The sequence below is a fragment of the Falco biarmicus genome, chromosome 3, assembly GCF_023638135.1.
Source record: "Falco biarmicus isolate bFalBia1 chromosome 3, bFalBia1.pri, whole genome shotgun sequence".
Classification (NCBI taxonomy): Eukaryota; Metazoa; Chordata; class Aves; order Falconiformes; family Falconidae; genus Falco; species Falco biarmicus.
The window spans coordinates 92,862,914-92,882,572 of record NC_079290.1 but is presented as its reverse complement, the minus strand read 5'-3'; positions in this window follow the sequence as shown (position 1 = coordinate 92,882,572).

Genomic DNA, 19,659 nt, shown 5'->3' with positions numbered 1-19,659 from the left:
ATGTTGTGAACGATGGCCTATACCACTTACTAAATTACTAGTAATTACTGGAGATTACCTCTGGCAGCATTCTATCCTGTTTTCACATTTTTCATTTAAGCACCAAGCTCAACTTTAGCATTTGAGAACAGGCAAGAGTACAGCCTGGAGTAGCAGAGCTGCAGGCATAACATGGTGCAGTTGCTTGCCCACTAGAATTTTTAATGTGCTGGGTTTTTTTTTTTTTTTCTCCCATTTTTTTCCCCCACTGTTAGTGCAAGCTGTATAATAGGCTTGATAAGCTAATTAGGAATAGGATCTTGAATACAAAGTGCTTTTATTTCTTTTTTGTATATTTATTAGTCTATTTAAGTGGGCAGAAATATTCAGCATCAGCTAGTTTATTGAAAAGACTGACTATTGATAGCAGCTTTTGTATGTATAAGATATGATTCAAAGAGCCAAATTCTGATCTGTTCTTTATATCAGCCTCGGGCAGTACAGTTATTCTACAGTAAAGTGAAGAATTTTGGTATGTCCTTGTAAGTGGTCTTTCAATATGAATATGACATAGTCCATCAGAAATGCTTCCTTACTCTTTAGAAAAGGAACAAAATGTAGGTACAGAAACTAATAATCTTGACGTTTCTTTTTTGTTTTGTGAGACACCTTGGTATACTAGTCTCTTATCAAAAGTCCCTACGCCCTGGTCATTCAGAACTATCTGTTAATGGAAGACTAATGTGACTGTCATATAAAACTATAATTTATTAATATAAAATATTTTAAATGTAATTAGATCAGTAAACAGTTCTAGTTCAAATGTCACATATATTACAAATCTTCCAATCCTGCTCCCAGCTCCAAGCACAATTTTTCTAGGAATATTGAGTTATGCTTTATGTTCTTTTTGTGTAAACCAGCAGAGAGTGATGTGTCTGATTTTTTTTATTTTTTTTTTAATGTCAACTTAAGCGAGTCAGAGGGGAAACTGAGGTAGATTTTCTGTGTGACTGTTATAAAGCTGGTAACTGTGCTTCCTCTTGAGCAAACTCTCCCTTCCATTCCCTTTCCTCCTTTCTTCTACTTTGCACAGTAGTTTCCACAAAGTGCAGCCTCAGCATAGGTATGGGGCTGTAACAGAGTTGACAAAGGACTCTTTGTCTTGTTATATTCAGGCAAAGGTCCTACTGCTATAAATAATGCATGTTTTAATTGGAAACTGCAAATAGAAATATCAGTCTTTACAGGCTGGTTGATTTCAGTATAATCTCTTGGGGGCAGATTCTGCTTATATGCTGAACACGCAACACATTCCCAAAATTTGTGGTTGGTTGGTTTTATTGATAATACCTGTGCTAGTGAGTTCCTTTCTATAAATTAAGACAAATGTCATATCTAGATAATCATCTGGGAGTTTCTATCATCATATATTATGAAAGCTGCCTAAAACACTATTACAAGACTGGGTACCTGCTGATGTTAAGAGTTCTAGATTCCATTTGCCTTGGTCAATATTAATGTGATTGTGCACTATACCTACTGAAAGTAAATTCAAACTATTAGTACAGGGTGAGTTTAGAAGAAGATAGACATACTCATTTCTTGCCGGATTTCCCTGGGATTAATCACACTATGCCTGATGTTAGCCACAGGTTTAGGCTTGCATGCACAATTACTGTGGATAAGCTGATACCAGGCTAATTCATGAAGCTGGATTGCATCTAAGAGGATGAGCACAACTTCTTGTACTATTTTAATTAAATTGGTTTAAAACCACACCTTAAGGCCTCCTCTGAAAATAACTTCTACCAACTTCAGTAAAGGAGTATGACAGTTACCTAAGTGGTGCATAAGTGTGTGAAGGCTATTAGTTTGCTTTGGGCTAGGTTGGGTTTTCCTTTAATTTGGATCATTTCTGTTTGCACGCATTCATCAGTCTTTGTTTTAAATTAATTTAACATTGTCGAGATGAATTTTGCAAGGTTTTTTTTATCAGTTTGTATATACTAAAATAGATGACACACACCACAGCCCTGCAACTTGCAGAACTGTAGTAAAAAGGGGAGACAGGTTAGTGTGGCCCAATGTCATTGTATTGCTGTCCAGTTTGGGCACCCAAATCTGCTGTTTGTGAGCAGGCCTGAGAAACATATACCTAGAATCATAGAATGGCTTGTTTTGGAAGGGACCTGGAAGATCATCTGGTTCAAATCCCTTTGCCATGAATAGGGACACCTTCCACTAGACAAGGTTGCTCAAAGCCCCATCCAGCCTCGCCTTGAGCACTTTCAGGGATGGGGCAGCCACAGCTACACTGGGCAGCCTGTCCAGTGTCTCACCACCCTCATAGTGAAGAATTTCTCGCTAAAATCTAACCTAAATAACTTTCATTTTAAAGTCATTACCCCTTGTCCTATCGCCACATGCCCTTGCAAAAAGTCCCTCTCCAGCTTTCTTGTAGGCCCCGTTTAGGTACTGGAAGGCTTCCTGGAGCCTTCTCCAGGCAGAACAACCCTAACTCTCAGTCTGTCCTCATAGGAGAGGTGCTCCAGCCCTCTGATCATCCTTGTGGCCCTCCTCTGGACTTGCTCCAACAGGTCCATGTCCTCCTTATGTTGGGGGCCCCAGAGCTGAATGCGGTACTGTAGGTGGGGTCACGTGAGAGCAGAGTAGGAGGGTGAGAGTCACCTCCCTAGATCTGCTGCTCATGCATTTTTTTGATGCAGCCCAAGGTACGGTTGGCTTTCTGGGCTGTGAGTGCACATTGCTGCATCGTGCATGTTGAGCTTCTCATCAACCAAGAACCCCAAGTCTTTCTCTTTAGAGCTGCTCCCAATCCACTGTTCTGCCCAGCCTGTATCTGTGCTTGAGATTTCCCTGACCGACATGCAGGACTTTGCACTTGGCCTTGTTGGACTTGATGAGGTTTGCTTGGGCCTGCCTGTCAAGGTCCCTCTGGATGGCATCCCTTCCCTTCAGCGTGTCGACCACATGTCACAGCTTGGTGTCATTGGCAGACTCGCTGAGGATGCATTTGATCCCACTGTCCCTGTTGCTGACAAACAGTACTGGTCTCAGTACCAACCCCAAATGAACACCACTTGTCACCAGTCTTCACTTGGACATTGAGCCACTGACTACAACTCCTGAGTGTGACCATGCAGCCCAGTTCCTTATCCACTGAATGGTCTGTCCATGTGTCTCCAGTGTAGCGGCAAGGATGTCAAGTGGGACAGTGGTGAATGCTTTGCACGAGCCCAGATACGTGACATCAGTTGCTCTTCCCTCATCCACCAACACTAACTTCATTATAGAAGGCTGCCAGATTTGTCAGGCACAACTTGCCCTTAGTGAAGCAATGTTGGCTGTCACCAGTCACCTCTTTATTTTCCATGTGCCTTAGCATAGTTTCCAGGGGGATCTGCACCATGATCTTGCCAGTCACCAAGGTGAGACTGTCTGGCTTGTAGTTTTCTGGGTCATGTTATTTTCCTTTTTAAAAATGGAGGTTACAGTTTCCCTTTTTTTTAGTCAGCAGGAACTTTACTGGACTGCCATGACTTCTTAAATGCAATGGATAGTGGCTTAGCCGCTTCATCTGCCAGTTTCCTCGGGACCTGTGGATGCATCTCATGTCCCATGGACTCGTGCAGCTTCAGGTTCTTTAGATGGTGTCAAACCTGACTTTCTCCTGTAGCAGGTGGTTCTTCATTCTCCCAGTCCCTGCCTTTGCCTTCTGCAACTTGGGTGGTGTGGCTGGAGCACTTGTGGTGAATACTGAGGCAAAATAAGTCATTGAATACTTTGGCCTTCTCAGTGTCCCAGGTAACCAGGTCTCCTGTTTCCTTCTGGAGAGAGTCCATGTTTTCCCTAGTCTTCCTTTTATCACCAACATACATATAGAAGCTTTTTTTTTTGCCCTTCGTGTCCCTGGCCAGTTTTAGTTCTGTCAGAACTTTAGCTTTCCTGAACTGGTCCTTGGCTGCTCAGACAATTTCTCTGTATTCCTCCCAGGCTGCCTGCCCTTGCTTCCACCCTCTGTAGGCTTCCTTTTTGTGTTTGTCTGGGAGCACCTTCTTCACCTGTGCAGGCCTCCTGGCATTTTTGCCTGACTTGCTCTTTGCTGGGACGCATCACTCCTGAGGTTGGAGGAGGTGATCTTCCAAGAATGCTTCTAAGAAATAGAATTTAGGAATAAATTAGGATTCAAATGTATAGAACTCTCAAGTGATGTGGAATCCTTCCAGAAGGGCCTGAAGGCTGATTTCAGAAAATGCTGTAGGAGCACCAGATCCCAAGCCTTGGGTGCGTAGAGCAACCCAGTGTCCCAGCATGGGTATGTATTGAGTTACAGGTGAGCTAGGTGCCTCAGAGTCCAGTCCAGAAGGTGCTGGCATTGAGCAGGTAGCTTTCAAATTAAGAGGCAAGGCTGAATGTAGGATTGAGTCTCGCCCCTAATCTTCAGACTTAGGTACCTCTGGCTGGTCCTGATTCAGTCCTGAACTCTTACCTCCTTGTTTGATGGCTGGAGTTTGTTTTGACCAAACACAACCAGGGGAAAGTCGTGGGGCCCCTGCTTCAATTTACTTGCCTATGTGAAGATACCCCATGACAGTTCAGGTCACTCCTTTGCACAGGAGGACAGGGTTTCATATTCTGTGCTTCCCAAGAGTACAGAAGGGTAAAACCTTTTGGAAATGGGGTTTATAAAGTTCTCCTATTAAAGTGTTATTTTTGCATGGGGAGACTGGGCTTCTCATTTCAATTCCAGAGAATATTGAAATCTTCTGTATTAAATGGAACAGGCATAGTGTCTCATCATTCCAGGTAGCGTGTCTTAAATGCTATGTTGTATAGATACTCTCTTTTTCTGTTGGCTAATAATGAGTGAATTAGCCTGTGTGCGTAGCGGTGGCTTCAAATGTTCTGTTAGGAGTGGTGGGGCTGTGGGGTTGTCATCAGGCTGAAGGGTTTTGTTTGTTTTTTTTTTTATTTTTCCTTCATTGAGGTTACAAAACAAGCAGGGGGCAGAAGTTAGGCAAGGAAAAATAGTTTGGTCTCATGCATCAGTCTTTTCAAATGTGCCTGGCCTTTTTAGGACAGTAGTAAAAATAGGGAAGAAAGGTAACTTCATTCCCTTCTTCCCCTAGAAGATTCTTCTTGAAAACAAATTCAGGATAACTAATAAAACTAAAAAAGTAGGAAGGAGAAGTTTGATTTAGAAGGAATTGCTCAAACCTGATTTTTGTTGGGAGACTAATAGTTAAAGCATCAACTCTACATTTTGCAAGGCAGTGCATTGTGTTAGTAAGTTTTATTTTTTTTCTTGATCATGACTGAACAGGACTTAATGATATGTACATGACATACATTCTTGGATTGCTTTGCTTGAAAGCATCTTGAATAGTCTTTCAAGTTTGTTGAAAACCTAAATCAATGTTTTTAACTTGACATTCCTCTTTTCAAAGGTAATTCTCCATCTAACAGGACATGTAAAAGGCCAACAGAAATAAATTGGCTATGAACACAGCAGCAGTGTTGGCAGAAAATACCTCACAAACATCTATGGATTATGTTTCCTCATTTACAGTGTGTTGATTATCTTCACAATAATCAGCTGCCTCTGGACTCTTAGATACAGAAAACCTGTGCCGAGAGATGGCACGTGAAGATGAACCAACAGACATGGGGTAGGTGGAATGTTTCACGCTGAAAACTGATATTCAGCATTCTTTTGGGTTATTGCCTTCGTAACTCCACACCCAGTGAGTAATGCGGTCATACAGCAGTGACGAGCCACTGTAGCCCAGGGAGAAGGAAGCTCTTTCTGCGTTCCTAACCAGGTGTATTCAAAGGTATGCCTGTAAGCTGTTGCTGAAAGCGCTGACTGCATCTAATTGCTGTTGATTTATTCTGGTACTGAGCCGTACTGGTTAGTAGCTGTTAGTAGAGGAATTTTCCTCTTTATAGGTGGGGCTCAGAGCCTTGTCGATTCAAGTCTTGCTGGAGAACATCATGCTGCTATAATTATTGGTAATTCTTATCCCTAGGGAAAGGAATCTGTAGCACTCCTCTTTTGTGTCATGAGGAATACTTTGGCCAGAACTGTATTATTCTTGCCAGTATGGGTTGGCAAGAAATCATGGCTCCTTGTCCTGTCTGCCGCTCCAGTGGCCCTGCCGCTGAGGTTATGTGCACAAGCAGCTCTTGTCCAGAATGAGATTGCTCAGGAGGTTGTTCCCAGTTTTTTGTTACTGACGCACTTGCTGTGAGACAGTATCTCTCTTCAGCCTCTAGTTTTTAGGGATGGGTGTGTCCAGCATTAGAAAATGTCCTACAATGGTAAATTACTGCATTACTGTTGTTGTTATTGGTTCATATGCAAATACAAAGAAACAACAACCTAATATAATCCTTTTACGTACTAAGAAAACATCACTTCCTCAGTGATAGTGCAACTGGCTCAAGGCGTTTGTTGTCTGAATTTCGGAAATGATGTCTTGGTGATTGGAATGCCTTTTCTTCACTTGCCAGCTGCTGCATGGAGGTGCAGCAGTTCCATTTTTCATGTGGCAGCTTTAATTTCTGTTTCCTTAACAGAAAGTGAGCAATGCAGCACACCTTTCACAGGATGCAATTAAACCTGGCTTAGTCACTGCTGGAGGAACAGGCAGAAACAGGTCATGTAATAGAAACTGTCTCTAATAAAACTGAGACAAACATGTCCTGTTAAAGAATTGGGGAAATCTCTTCAGGCAAAAAAACTGTTTCCTAAGGATGGACTTTGCATGGCCTTCCTTCTATTGTACTTTCCTTCCTGTAGATGACATGCTGGTACCAGTCATGTTATTCAGAGTGAAGCCAGGATATCATGCACCATGTCTGCAGGCAATGGCTTTACTCCTCACCCTGCTAAAAGGGGTCATGCCGGCTACTACTGAACCTTTCTAACCTGATCTTGTATTAATTTTGAACTCTCCTGTAGCCAAATGTGTGATTACTCTTTCCAAACTTTAGTAGCCTAGGAAGTCATGCATTCCATCTAGAACTAGATTCCTTCTAGAGGCAGGATTTTTACCCTGGGAGTAATTAATCTCACCCTAATTGGGGTGGTGGAGTAGCAAGGTGGTTGCTTCCTAGGTATAGCCACAGCAGGAGGTGTTAGTCGTAGAATCACTTAGGTTGGGAAAGACCTTTGAGATCATCAAGTCTGACCGTTAACCCAGGACTGCCAAGTCCACCACTACAACATGTCCTAAGCACTGCATCTACGTGTTTTTTAAACACCTGCAAGGATGGTAATTCCATGATATCCCTGGACAGCCTGTTTCAATGCTTGACCACCCTTTCAGTGAAGAAATTTTTCCTATTATCCGATCTAAACCTCCCCTGGTGCAACTTGAGGCCGTTTCCTCTTGTCCTGTCAGTTGTTACCTGCAAAAAGAGACTGACACCCACCTGCCTACAGCCTCCTTTCAGGCAGCTGTAGAGAGCCATGAGGTTCCCCCTGAGCCTCCTTTTCTCCAGACTAAACACCCCCAGTTCCCTCAGCTTCCCCTCACAGGACTTGTGCTCCAGCCCCTTCCCCAGCTCCGTTGCCCGTCTCTGGACACGCTCCAGCACCTCAGTGTCTTTCTTATAGTGAGGGGCCCAAAACTGAACACAGTGTTCGAGCTGTAGCATCACCAGGGCCCAGCACAGGGGACAATCACTGCCCTAGTCCTGCTGGCCACACCGTTTGGATACAAGCCAGGATGCTGCTGGCCTCCTTGGCCACCTGGGCACACTCCGGCTCATGCCCAGCCGCCTGTCAGCCAGCACCCCCAGGCCCTTTCCCACCAGGCGGCTTTCAGCCACTCTGCCCCCAGCCCGCAGCGCTGCGTGGGGCTGGTGTGACCCACGTGCAGGACCCAGCACTGAGCCTGGTTGAACCTCACACCACTGGCCTCGGCCCATCGGTCCAGCCTGTTCTAACAGCCAGCACCTCTGCTGCCTGCAAACCTGATGTTGCAACAGGGTCTGCTGAGGGATCTTTTTCAGGTTATGAAATGCTGTCAATAGTCAAATTGGTTATTAAAACTCCTTTTCGGGACCTGTCTGAAAATTGCAATGGTATTTAAAAAAGACCAGTCCCTGCAGTCTAGTGCTGAATGTGGAATTCATATGAGTAAGAGAGGCAGTATTGTCCGTGGTGTTTTTCTGTACTATGTTTTAGAGACCTCCTTAGAGTAAGATCAGTGAAAGACCTCTATTATATGACAGATTTGAAGAAAAATTAATATACTAGGATAGAATTTAAGGCCAAAAAGATTATCAGAGCAAAATCTCCCAGATAACATAGAGACCATATTTGGCTCAGAAGATAAACTGTCAGTAGCCATAGCACATAGTTTTGTAATACTCTCCTGCAGTTCCATGAACAGCAAAACTAACGAAGGCTTGTTTCCAAAGCATGTGTATGCATGTCTTGCCTCTTCCCATTTAGATTCTCTGGTGTCTAACACTGTGGCCAGTTCCTCTGTGGCAACTACAAGATCCTCTCTTTTGTCTATTTTCACAAATTATTTAAGGGTTTAGTGTTTTAGAACCTCCCTACCTTTCTGTTAAAGTTGATTAAAATTTGCGACTGGGTTTCAGAATTACTAACAGGCGGTGGACAGACCCATGTCTATGTAGAGCACAAAGACGTGTTTTATTTTCACAGGAAACCTGGCTACAAATGTTAGGGTGAGGGGTGTGGTGATGTGTTAAAGAGTATTGAGAAATGACTGGTTTCAAAGTGTGGTTGGCCCCAGAACACACAGAAGCGTGCCTGTGTCAGATAACCTACCTCGCCTGTTCCCTGTATTCCATTCCATGGAACTTCTGTGTGCCAGCTCCCACTAGACAAGAGATGGCTTGTGTTTTATGAAACTACTATACCATTTAAAACCAAAAAAGAAATGTACTGCTGTAATTCTGTCTCGCAATGTCTCGCAGCTAAAATGTTGCTTATTTTATTTCTAAATTTGTGTTGTTATTTTTAGCTTGAACTTTTTACCATTGGTTCTTGCAATGCATTTCTCTGCTAGGTTAAACAACCCTATGAGACCAGGTATTTTTCACTATATGTGTGTGTGTGTGCTGTAATTGGATCATTCTTGATTTCGTTTTTGATAAATGAAGCATGTTGAACTCTTTAGTCCCCTATGGGTAGGGCATTTTCTCTAGCCTTCATATCATTCTGGCTCTTCACTCTGTAATTGCAATCAGTGTGGTCAAAAAACAATTTGTAAGTTACTTGTCAGATTCTGTCTATAGTATGCTTTCTGGCTGTCACAGAAACCTGCAGAAAGAGAGAGATCCTATGTCCTATCTGCTTTGCACAATAAAAACATGTGATAATGTAATGATGGCAACATCAACTGGATGTTTTTTCTTTTTTTCCAATGTGGCTATGAAGATGCTAGTTCAGTACAAGCTGTAAAACCAGCTAATTTATGAAGTTGCTTTTTTTTTTTTTTATATTTGTGTTTAGGTTTCCTTTTACAACTCTTGCATTCATTAGCAAGCATTTGTTGAACCACGCTGTTCCTTTGAGATCCTCAAATGCCCTGCTTAAAGCCAAGCAGCGTGTGCATTCGTGAAGATGGCCTATCGCAACATGTTTCCATTTTTCTCTCTATGAAGATCAATTTAAATTTAGTATTGCCAGCTGTTTCTTTCTGCGGTGTGTTTTTTCTCATGTGATTAGCAATCCTGATTGATTCAACTCCTTGCCCTGCACAGGGAAAGCATCAGGGCTGTTCCGTTATGTCAACTTGTGTGGGAAACTAGCATCACAAAAGATTTAAACCCGTAAGCAGAAAGAACATGTGTTCGACCAGGTTTTGCTCTTTTAAAAATGCCCTTTGAAGTGGTAATTTATTTTTTAATTAGAATAATAAATAAATGTGGTTAGGTTTACAGTTTGTCTCAGTTTTATCCAGAGTGGTGATCCTATTGTGGGGTTTTTTGGGTGAATACTTGCACCAGCTTTGTTTGCTCGTCTCTATCTGACGCATGAGAACATCATCTCATTGACTGCTGAACCCTCTTGCTCATGGAGCAGCGACTGTTCCACACAAACACAGTGATAACACTTAATCCTTAGTCTCTGAGGATGATCAATAGATTCAAGTTAACCATTTCACCTTATGGCTAAACATTAATTATGCAGAGTGTACTAATGCCCTTTTTTAACCTTATGCATTTAGTGATTAAGTGCTGGCAGGTCATTTTTTTCCTGTGCTGCTGCAGAGTAAAGTTAAACTTAGCTGGCTGCATCCATGCCTCTAGCTGGGTGACGAATTGTGTGGGTTTAAGTCGATGCTACTGACGGAATAGATGGGTTGAAAATCAGATTCTTTTGTTGTTACAAAACAGCCAGGCTAGAATGAAATGGCAGTGGTTCAAGCACATGCTAGACAGACCGTATGTTCCTTACAGTGAAGCAAAGTGGTGTTGTATATCTGTATTGCTAAGCATAAGGACAACAGCTCCAGCTTCCAGAACTGCTGGCAGGAGTCCTACATAGAAATGTACTCTTCCTCTATCCTTTAAAAGTCAATTAGGAGTGAAGCCAATGTCTGTTCCTGCCCACCTCATGCTAGAGCAAGATGTACTTGGAAAACATGCCTGATGTAAAGGAGTGGACATCGTTAATATATCTCAACTATATATACAACTAAGTTCTAAAATAGCTAAAATTGGCACAAAGCTATCACCTCTGAAATACAAGACTGCAGAGGATAACTTGGGTCATTGAGTCTCGTTCCTCTTCTCCCAAGAATTAAATGAATTCTGATTAATTTATCACATCCATTTTGAGAGATGTCATTTTCCCACCCTTTTGGAAAGCTGCTCCAGAGCTCTGATTCTCTCCTACCTTAAAGTCATTCTCTAATTCTCACCACAAATTGTAGACCTATTTTCTCTATTTTAATGTCTGTTTGCCTTTGCTCTGAGAACTCTTCCTTCTTTCTCTGGTGCTTCTTTTGAGAACACTTTTTTCTAAAGAGGGTACTCTTTTCTGCAGAGCTTGTAAGCAACCATGAGCAACAGGAACACTTCTCTGTGATGTCTGGTAAACCAGTGTTTTGAGCGAGACCTCCTTTATGAACTGTGCTTGACACCTTAAAGATGATACATTCAAGAAAAGCCCCCTCTTAAGAACATGTTTACATTAATTTTAAACACATTAGTCTGAATTGGAACTATGTGGTTTCCCTCTAGGGTTCTGAAATATTTAATTTTTTTTATATTGTCACTCTAATGGTGAGGGAAAATAGTAATGGCAACAGTCAAATCAAAAGTTGAGGATCTGCAAGAGATCTTTGGTGAAGAAGAAATGACAGATTTGTCACTGCGGGCTTATTATATCAGCCTGTGGGCTTCTGTTGGACTCTTGACTGAGTATAAACATGGGGACCAGGCCTAAGGCAGCTACTTGTAACCCTATATAAATTTAGATGCCATTAAGTGGCAGCTCATTTGGCACTTTTCTAGAACTATAAAGTCTGCACTAGAACATTTCTGGTAGTGCAGCGTCAGAAATACAGATACGACAGTTTGAGACAGCTGTTTTGAGTGCAGTGTAATTTGTTGAGGAAATTCTGGATGTAAGGTGCATTGTCTGTATCCCAGACTGTTCTTGGGTGAAACGCTGTCTGCCTGTGTTGCTGGACTTTGAAAACTTACTCTAGAAGGTGGAAACTGACCCCTGTTGTTTTACTTGAATGTTAACATTAAAACTAATGGGAGCTTAATTTTAGGCTACTCTTAAAACTGCATTTTGCTCTTTTCCAATTTAAGTCACTTAAATCTAACTCCTCAATCACGTGTTTGACCTGGGGTACAAGTATCTCAGGTGCTGTCCAGATTGCATGAGGAGGGTGAGGTGAAGTAATGTGCAATAGCAGAAGTCAAGGTGAAAAACACATTCCCTGTATTTTCTCGAGGTCAGAGATTCTGCAACGTGTTAGCTAAGGCTGAATCTTCTTCAGCATTTCTTCTTACTGTAGAGAAATCCTCAGTGAACAGCAAACGTCCTGCTGTCATCTGAGAGCTCCATTTCTGTACTTCACTGCTGGCTACTTGGGGGTGCCATTAACAGCATCTGAGATTTTTGAGGGAAATGCCCAATTACTTTGTGCCTGGGAGAGGAGTTTGAGATGACAAGTGGAGTTTGAGTAAAAGTGCGTGTTGAATACCTGGCTGTTGATGCTTTAGAGCTATGTAGTAGAAATAGTTTTCTAGTGTACAAGTGGTAAGTGAGCCAAATCATCCTCAGGTAGATTTGCTGGAAGGCTGTGGTTTTCCTCCTCATCAAGAAAAAACCCCAAATCTTTTAAAGGCATTTCGTTCTGTCTTTGCAATTTGCATGACCTTAATGAGTGGCTGTACACACCTGAATTGGTAAATTGGTGCATCTCCTTAGGAGGATAGTTGTATAATCTCACCCTTTTCACAAACCCCACTGTTTTGTATGTGATGCTCCAACTAAATCAGAACAGGGATAAAACCAAATAAGCCCTGCTGTGATTCAGGCATGGGTAAGACAATGACAATACAGTCATCTGCTGAAACAAATTGCTCAGACTGCAAGAAATGTAGCTCTACAGCCCTCAGCACTAACCCCCGCATCCCCACACCCCATCTTTCACCCTTGGGATCTTTCTCTGTTTGTTTCAGGTCATGATATTTTCAGCTCTGGTGCTGTGCTCCACATACTGCGTACTGGAATGAAGTGCATGTCCATGTCAGACGGTAAATTCACAGATTTGCTTTGGCTTTGCCTTCTGACTTACACACTCCCAGGTTTCGTCATGATGTCATTTGCTAAAAAGCAGAAAGGATTAAATCATTAGCAGTAAGTTTTTTCCTTCTTGGTTTTTTTTTTATTTTCTTTTCATGACATTTCTTTCACATTGTTAGGCAGAACATTGGCTCTGCATCAGCATTGCCTGAAATTGTGTGTTGTGCTGTCTGCCATCCAGGAAAGGAGAGGACAATTTAAACGCCTCTCCATGCAGTGACAACTGAAAAAAATTGGGAACTACAAAGCAACTGGGAAGTGTGAGGGGGAGGGGCATGTGGCTTGGTGGTTCCCTCAGTGCTGACAACAAACGTAAGGGACCAGTTTCATCCTAGCACTGTATGTATGCAGCAGAAGTAGTAGGAAGCCCGCAGAATCAGAAGAAACTAATATATACCCCAAACTTTGTCACTGCTGAGTCTCCCAAGAGAGTATGAGAAATACAGTGCTGCTACAAGGAGGCTTGGGACTGTGAGAAATGACATTGTGTTGTGCAGTTTGACTCATGCTATGTACATCAGTGTGGGTTTTTGAGGTCAGGTCTGCAGCTGGTATAAATCGTGACAGTGAAAAGAAATGTTAATGCAAATTTCCCTCATAATCTTTAATTCATTTTTCTAAATCATATGGCAACTGCAAAGCAATTTGTCTTCATTAGCATGAGGCAAAAATCCTAAACACTTGGATAATTTCAGTAAAAAAATGCAACACATCTTCAGATGAAGATATAACTTAGGTCCAGCTGCAAACCATGCAACCCAATTAGTGGAAGGTAGTTCAGAATTCAACATCACTAGCACTAAACGCTGCAGCAGCATTGGATTTAAAGCCAAGTTGTCTTCTGCTCTTGCACTGGTGTAAATTTCGGTTACATCCAAAGAAATCAGTGGGTTTGCGCTATTTCTGCAGTGCAGGTGTAAGTGAAGAGACTGATGGTCTCCGCTGGAGTGTCTGGGCCTCTTCTACAGAATCGCAATTCCCTCTCTAGTAAGGGATGGTGTCAGGTTAGGGTGGTTATTTATAAATCTCTTTATGTGCTGTAAACGTAGCCGTGCTGGTTAATATGAAGAAAGTCCCTTTGGAGAGCCACACAGCAGGGACATCTGCAGCCAAATCCATGTTGCAGACTTCTGTTGGCACAGCAGTATCAGCCAGGGATATGAAAGGGTGTGATCTCTGGCTAGCGGAGCCAGGCTACAAAAATCTCCCAATACCAATGCAGTTACACCAACGTAACAGTTATAGCTATAGGGTGACTCTCAGAAAGGTTGCCCAATGCAGTGGTTCTGCTGCTAAGTTACGTCCACGCCAGGGATGCTCTGCTGGCTGCATAGCCTGAAATAGTTACTCGAACAAAAAGTCCTATTAGTATAAATCAGATAACGTATCTTTTAAAACCTGCCTTCTTTATCATAGCAGTTAATAATTAGCAGGCTTTAGGCAAATGGGGGATCTGACTTTTTCAGCAAACTGTGGAAGACAGGTTAAAGCTGCCAAAAGCAGCTTGTGTGTCATGGCACTGGTGAAGTAGCAATTACAGTCTCCCTTTGCAAGCACAGCATGGAAGAAAAATTTGTGTTTTACTCATAAACCAGTAGGTTTCTTTTTCTTTTTCTTTTTCTTTTTTTTTTTTTTGGCTGGTGATTGTTGTCTAGTTACCAAAATACATGATATATAGTACCAAGGGAAGTAGAAATATTTTGTAGGGGTTTAAAAGCATAGCACAGTGTTTCATTTTCAGTGATGAAGGAGAAGCAATACTGCATCTTATCTGGATATAGATGATTACCCTGCAACCTAACTCCCAGTGTTTTTGGAGCTCATCTGTGAACCCGATCTCAAATCTACATACTTCCCTGGAAACAGCAGATGCTTCACATCTAACAAGAGTTCTCTTCTCCCTCCCCATTTTTATTTATGGAGCCTTTCTCCTGGTCTGGAAAAAGCACTGGTCATCTTTTGCCTAGTTAAAAATAAATAGGGTTCCAGAAATGAATAATAAACAGGACTAATAATAATATTAAATAAGCAAGCTGCTCTCTTAGAGAAAAAAAAAAAGAAAGAAAAATCTAACTTTTCCTAGCTGTTTGCTTTATTTTAGCACATGATTTGTAGTAATGCCTCCAGCACAGAGATCCTTAGTTATAACTCTTCCGCTCTGTAATTTGTTGTGGTTTTGGACAATCTAAGCACTGATACCAATGGCAGAATGGGGGGAGTGGGACAAATTTCTTCTTATGTGTACACTAGGACTTGCATTAATCTCTGATTCAATGTGCCTGGAAGGTTTCACATCCTTCCCCTCTGAGTGTGGCCTCTGTGTGTCTGGGCTTTGTTACATTCCAGTCAATGCAGCCTAAATCCATATTAGATAGGTCATAATGATTCTTACTATTCAGCTAGGGCATGTAAACGGCTACAGTCATCAGATACTAGTAGAATTTGAAACTGGATTCTACTGAAACCTGATATAAAGCAATCTTTGCATTTTTAATATTTCTTATTGCATAAGCTAGTTTTATTAATTCTGCTCTTTCACACTGACTTGTTAAGGAATCTCTCTGATTATGTTGCCGAATCAAGATACAGCAGAGAAAAATATCAGAAGAGAAGGGAAAAACCTCTAGAGCCAAAGGGCAAGAGAAAGAAGTTTCTGTATGTGTGATCTGAAATGGGGCTGAGAACTAGTGAAGCAAAGTACCACTAGGAAAACTGCTGCAGTCAACACTGCTGGGAAGAGCTGTGGTGGAACAGCTGGTTCTGGTAGGCAAATGCAGAAAACTTGAGGCTCTGTTGCTCTGCAACACATCTGGGACACTTAAACCCATTTTTAATGACATGAATGCAAAAGGATGGAAAATGAGGCTCAGCAGTTACTTTTAGTGTAATACAGTAAATGATCCTAGGGTCTGATCCAGCAATGTGGTGAGCATTCTCCAGTATCATCCAGGAAAAGTACACAAGAAAAGTAAACTTCTTCCAGATGGACTCCCACAGATCATCCACTGTGTATCCAAATATTTCTTAGGAAATCACACCAGCTAATAACATTTAGGGTAAGCAGTAGCAAGATTAGGAGTTCCTCTTACCGATCCAAAACTGTCATCTCTGCTATGGTTTAAAAAGAATCTTCTCTACAATTTCTACCATGCATCTCTTAAGGAGGTAACCTTTGGGGCAGGGGGTGAATTCTAGTTTTACCATTCAAGTTTTCTATTTGCTGTTACAGTGTCTCTTGTGAGAGCCAATGGAAAGTGATTTTGAAATTGTTCGATACAGGAGCTTGGAGCTTCCACTGTGGTTTGGCATCTGTTGTGCTGCTGATCAGATTAGCACCGCTGAACTGTTTTGCATGCTTATCACAGGAGATGAACAAGCAGGCTTCCAGAGAGTGAAGGAGATCTTTGTGCTTTAAAAAAAAACAAATTCTGATCATATGGGATGGGCTTTGTAGAAAATGTTGTAACTCCACACACTTACTGAGGAATGGGCTTTAGTATTTGAAAACTGCAGACTTTTCACCTGAATCTTACCAGTGGATCAGTGTGGCTGTCATGGTGCGTTTAGTAAGCCCTGAAGAAAAGAATGTAGTTTGGATAGCTGTTATGTGATTTGGCCTGCATCACAAATATGGGTTTGATTCCCAAGTTTACTCATAAACAACTGGAAACGTCTAAACATGCAAGATTGAATTTGCTTCCTTCCTGGCCTGAAAAACCAACTAACTGGCCCCTTGCCCCCACATAGCACTGATTTGTAGAGGAGTGAGCTTGGGAACTTAATCCTGCAAAGGAGAGGGGTGCTTTGATAGCCAAATAACTGTACGAGTTGCAGATCTCTGTATTTACTGTTGAAGTCTCTAAAATCTGATCTTCAGATGGCAGCCTAGTAAGTCCTCTTATCACCAAACTTATTCCCTCCTTTCTTATTGATGGAAGGACTTAAAACCAGATTCACTCTGAAAATTTAAAGTACAGAGGAGGAATAAATAGCTACCTGGAACAGACAGGGGAGTTTTATGTGAGGATGAGAAGATGAGAAGTTTTACTGCATCAAGCAAAAGAAGACATAGGATTTTAAAAATCCAGTAGCAGGAAAAGTTTTTTAAAAAGAACTGCCAAAGCTTGTGCTGATCTGACACAACGAAGAAACCTGACTGGCTCACCTGGAAATGGAAAGCACCCTTAAAGAAAGTTCAGGAGGCTGCTCCAGTTTACTGACTTTCAAGGTACAAGACCTGTCCAGATGTTTGAACTATTCTTGCAGTGTTTGGAAGTGCGTATTTTGTTAAGAGGTACAATGTAGTCCTGAATTACTCTGGTTGGAGGATCTCTGTCATTCTCATTAGCCTGAGAAACGGATAATGCAAGCCAGAGGCAGACACGACACAGCCCCCTCTCTGAAAGGCCCCTGATGGTTCATTCATAATGTTCAGTAGCCTTGGTATAATTGCTCTCCTGGGTTTCTCCTTGGAGGGCTACTTCTGGTGTGTTGTAACTCACCTAACCAGCTGCAGTAAGTATTTTGAGAGCACCCACTGTGGCTCTGCAGGCTGAATGGAAGACGTGTCTTGGAGGTTCTTGTTAGCTTTTGTAAGTTTGCAAAACTATATTCCTAGGTGTTCATGGTCACTCTAACAGGCCTGCTTCCAAACTCTGCCCTCAAAGTCAGTGAAGCAGGATGCAAACGTTCAATTCCATCAGGTTATGGCAGCAGGATAGGCTGCATCAGAGCACACACCGCGTGTATGTAGAGGCATTTGCTCTGGTACTGATACCCTGGCATAAGTATGGTGATGGACAGAAGGCCAGAATATATGCAACTCTGAGACCTTGCTGACCTGCATCTGTCATCATGTAAGCGGGTAATGTTCTACCAAGGCAAAACAGTGCAGCAGAAGACTCTGCAGCGTAGGGCAACAACAACCTGCTCTTCACTGTATTTGGTTTTCCCAATTCTCATTTTTGGTTAACTAGGATAGGTTGTATGAACAGCATTTCGCTGCATCTTCTCCTGACCTTAAGAAATTTTAAGTAGCCTGCAGCAACGAATTTACTCCCTGACCTGAAATGTGGTATGAATTATCACCCTGGAACAGTGCATTTAAAGTAGTTCAGTTTCAAGCTCAGTCTTTCTGATCCAGAGCTTTCTGGGAGCAAGACACACCTGCCTCTACAGACAGCAAAGCCTGGAGGGACCCAGAGAGATTAGAAGCTGCTGCAGCTTTGCTTCTGTTCTCTCTCAGCTTAGTTCACTGCCCATGTTGATGTTACAAGGAGGTGCAATGTAAGGTAGTTTTTAATATTTTGCATTTCATTTCCACTCAGTTCCTTTTTGCTTATTTGTGCTGAACGTGTAACTACTTGTCTGGATAAGAAACAATTCCAGAGTAAGCAGCGAACAGCTGCCGTGTGAGGTACGTGTGTGTCCACCATCAGTGGTAGGAGAACGGTGATGGTGCCTCTGTTGTCACACTGTTTGCTGCTTTGAAGGGGCCTTTGTCCCTTTGGTACCACACATAGCCACAGCACAGTTTGGGGACCCCACTGCGAGTAATACGTTTTCTAGAAAGAAAGCTGGTTTACAACTTACAGTAGTCAAAACTGAGGCACGCAGTATTAAATCCCAACCTCTGAAGTAAAGAGCGTGTCCACAAATACAAGAGTCCTCAGCTTCTCTTTAGAGCTCTTTCTGCCTTGCAGACATGTGCCCAATACTTAATGCATAGAATCATAGAATCATTTAGGCTGGAAAAGACCTTTGAGATCATCAGGTTTGACCATTAACCCAGGACTGCCAAGTCCACCACTACAACATGTCCCTAAGCACCATATCTATACATTTTTTTTAAACACCTCCAGGGATGGTGATTCCACAACCTCCCTGGGCAGCCTGTTCCAATGCTTCACCACCCTTTCAGTGAAGAAATTTTTCTTAGTATCCGATCTAAACCTCCCCTGGTGCAACTTGAGGCTGTTTCCTCTTGTCCTGTCAGTTGTTACCTGCAAAAAGAGACTGACACCCACCTGCCTACAGCCTCCTTTCAGGCAGCTGTAGAGTGAATAAGGTCTACCCTCAGCCTCCTTTTCTCCAGGCTAAACACCCCCAGTTCCTTCAGCTTCCCCTCACAGGACTTTTGCTCCAGCCCCTTCCCCAGCTCCGTTGCCCGTCTCTGGACACGCTCCAGCACCTCAGTGTCCCTCTTGAAGTGAGTGCCCTAACTGCTGCAGAGCAGAGTGATGGAACTGTGCTAAAACACCAGGTTACTCAAGATCCTTAGTACTATGCAGTATATACTAAATTATTTTCTCTGGGTTTAATACAGATTTTTTGCAATGTTTTTGCTCTTTGCTACTACTTACTTGTTTAAAAATATGGAGTGGAGAGGGAATGTAGAGTTTCCATTTGAAAACTAGGAATGGTAAAAGTGTTATTTGCTGAAATGTGGGAAATGGATATTCTGTTCTGAGCCAGTTTGGCATCTGGGAGGACGCAAGTCCTCAGCTGGTTGCTGAGCATCATTTCACACACTTCAGATAGTCTAATCCAGCATTTCCTTCTTTGGCTCATGCTTGTCCCACTTGTTCCTGGTATATCAACAGGTTGTGGTTTTTTCTTTCTAGAAGTTTAGCAGTTTTTCAAGAAGAAAAAAAAAAGTTTGTTTTTTCTTCTCCAGGAGAAAAAAATAAAGCCTTTGTACCATTTTTGTACTGATATTTGACCTTAGCAAGAGGCAATGGAAACATGTTTGACAGAAGCCAAGGCCCTCATTAAGGAAAACATTAAGTACCATCTGAATTTTTAGTTCTGATTGTAACTGGACTTGCAGCACATTGGCATAA